This window comes from Camellia sinensis, chromosome 8, assembly GCF_055761805.1.
Source record: "Camellia sinensis isolate YWXY chromosome 8, ASM5576180v1, whole genome shotgun sequence".
In the NCBI taxonomy this organism is placed as follows: domain Eukaryota; kingdom Viridiplantae; phylum Streptophyta; class Magnoliopsida; order Ericales; family Theaceae; genus Camellia; species Camellia sinensis.
This window is the reverse complement of record NC_138968.1, coordinates 24,709,410-24,712,624: the sequence shown is the minus strand read 5'-3', so window position 1 is coordinate 24,712,624 and position 3,215 is coordinate 24,709,410.

Genomic DNA, 3,215 nt, shown 5'->3' with positions numbered 1-3,215 from the left:
AGGGGTGTTAAAGTTGGTGGACCAAATGGAAACTCGATCTCTCTCTCTCTGTTGAATTCAGGGAGAGGAGAACACACGGATAAAAATGGAAGGAAGTTATGATATGAGGGATGGGTGTCTAGAGAGAGAAAAGGTCATGAGGAAGGTGTGGTTCATGGGGGTGGATTGCATTTTGAAAATGAGAGATCTCACTCTCTCTCTCTCAGGTTAGGGAGGGAGAAGGAGAAGGAGATACACACACCCATTTTGAGAGACCCCATACACAACACAACACACCACATTGATATCAATCATTTCATACGGCGTCGTCAAGCCATGGTAGAAGACCTTCATACGCCGGTTCAACCGGAGCAAGAAGTGGCCGAGGAGTTCTTGACATAGGGATCTTAGATTGATCGAGCTGGATCGATGAGAGAGAGAGAGAAAAGCAGCGAGGAGAGAGAAGAGGTGAGACGTGAGTTTAAGAGAGAGAGAGAGAAGAGAGAGAGAGAGAGGTGAAGGTTTGAAGCCGTGAGGTATACGTGGGGTTGAGGGAGTTTAGACATCATAAAATAATATTATGGATCTCTTCTATTACTAAAAATAGGAGAGGGACCTTAGACTAATTTTCCCATAAATTTATCTCAATAATTATAGTTTACGTTAACTATAAAAATCATATAAAATTGTTCAGAAAATAAAATATTATAATTATTGTGAAAAGCAAATTATAATTAATTTTCTCACTAATACAATATTTTCAAATATGATTTATCACCTAATATTTTAGGGGAATTGACCAGTAAATCCTATATTCCCATCTTATAGACCATATGATCCTAATTGTTTTTTGTGTAACCGTTTAGTCCCGTTGAGTGTATGTTGACCAATTTGCCATTGACGCCTTAAATTTAGGGTGGGTATTTGGGACGCGCGTGGGTTTGTGGCAATGGGGGTGTGATTGTGTGTCTCGTAACAATTACAAAATGTACTCATACCTTTTTTTAGTTGCTGCCAGTGATGTGGGTCAGTTCTCAAATCACGTGATATTGTGTAACCCGACCCACGAAACCGTTCTTAATTGTTTGTTCGATGTATTTGGGGGTTTGTAAGATTTCGTTTTTGGGTGTCGACGTGAAACGCAGAATCTGATACGATCATCCCCTTGTGTCATTTGAAATTCAAATTTCGTTGATTGCGGAACCAACGACCCTTGATTTTGGAAATATTTGACGCATTCGTTTTATGCATAAAAGAATCCTTAGGGTTCGAAATCGTTTATTCGTGGTGGCCAAGAACCCTAATATATTCCGTGGAATTGGTTGTCGCTCTGCGAACATTCCAGATTAGACTGAGGTTTGTTTGGCTGGGGGTACGGAAAAGTATTTGAAATGCCTGACACAGGTAAGTTGGTAATGGATTGGGTTATTATTTTACGTTTAGCATTATATATTGACGTGGTTAGGGATTTTGGTTTGGGGCGATCATGGTATGTGTTACTCCGCACAGTCAAATATGATATGTATGTATGATTGTCGTTGTAATTTGTTCAGTAATGGCGTGTTTCTGAGTATTTGTTTGTTGTGTTGTTTGAATAAAGTTTTGGTTGGTTTTGAAACGTAGGCAAAATTGTACTTGTAGTGCCAGTGTGGGGTATGTGTTTGAAGTTTTTTGTGAAAAGGATTAGTTATGGTGTGGGGTTTTTTACTGTCGAGGGAAAAGTGCTTTGTGTGAGGGGACCGCATGCACCTGGTTGTGGGGATGGAATAATTTTTTGTGTGTGTGGAAGTTGTGTGGACGTGGCATGTGTATGCTAGTGTCAAATGTTTTTTATTATGTTGCTTTATCACTGACATTGTTGGTCAAAGGGTTTGTTGATGTGTGTGGTGTACACGGGCGTTATGTGAATGTGGTGTGAACATTTTTTTGTTGGAGTTATAAGTAATTTTGTTAAGTGACATTTTTTTTTTTTTGAGATTGTGTTGGTGTGAGTGGGTTGGGTAATGTATGTCTATGTGAATTTGTGAAATTTGTCAGTTTGTGGTGAAGTTGTATTTGTTGCTTATGTGAATTGTGGAACTGTAGGGGTTAATTCTGCTGGGTCTCGGTGGACAAGGTCATGTGAACGTAAAAGGCAAGAGGCATTGGGCTTGTCATCGAGAAGAAAAATCGAGGTGAACATGCCTGGACGAGTCCTGTTTAAGCAACCTAATATTGTCAGCCGGTCCGTTGGTGCTAGGAAGGGTGTCAAACCACGGCTCAATTTCCGGTCTAACGTTGCTGGGATCATTAAATTGGTTTACGCAGTCAATTTGCGGGAAGTGCACCTGGCATACTTGAGAAGGACACCGTTTTGGATTATGATTGAAGCTATATTAATCAACCAGATTGATCACACAGAGTTCCGAAAAGGCGACGATCTGATCGTGCGTATCCTAAGGTCATACAGTGTACGGGAAGGCAAGTTTGTTCTGGGTGGTCGTGGAGTTGACTTGACGGATGAGGATATGAAGCTGTTGTTCGGGCTGCAAGGTGGTAATGCATTCCTTGATTTGACGCCACGACCAAGGCCTGCGTCTGATTTTGTCCAGCGTAGGTGTCCAGGGACAAGCAGGATAACGGCCAAACTTGTGAAGGATTTGCTGATGGAGGCCTCGGTGGGGGACACCCCGAACGATCATGAGGATACGGCCAAGTTTCTTTGTCTGTATGTGTGTGGGAAGCTTTTGTTTGCCACGTCCGGAGAGACCATTAGTTGGACCCTGATACGGTACGTGGACAACTTTGACGCCATGAAATTATATGATTGGGGTGCAGCTGTACGTAATATGCTCATGTGTTCGGTGAGGGACTTCCATCGGACACCGGAGAAAGTTACCGGATGCGTAGTTGCTTTAACGGTAAGTGTACAACCTGTCTGTGGGTAGTTAATTTCTTGGCTAACCTAAGTTTATGGTTTTTGTTAAGGTTTTGGAGTGGTTGTTATTATGGTTTGGTTGTTTCCTGCTTGTTTGTGGTGCAGTTCTGGTTGTGTGAACATACAAACATTGTGAAGCCGAAATATGGTCACAGGTTCCCCAGATTCCTCAGATGGGATGTTGGTGAGCTGCTATCTACTTCACAAGGGCTGAAGCTGTCCGAGACAAATAAGTTTGAGGTAATTATTTATGAATCGTTGAGTTTTTTGTCAGGTTATAATGTGTTCTATGCTGTTGTTGTTATGTGTGGTTGCACTG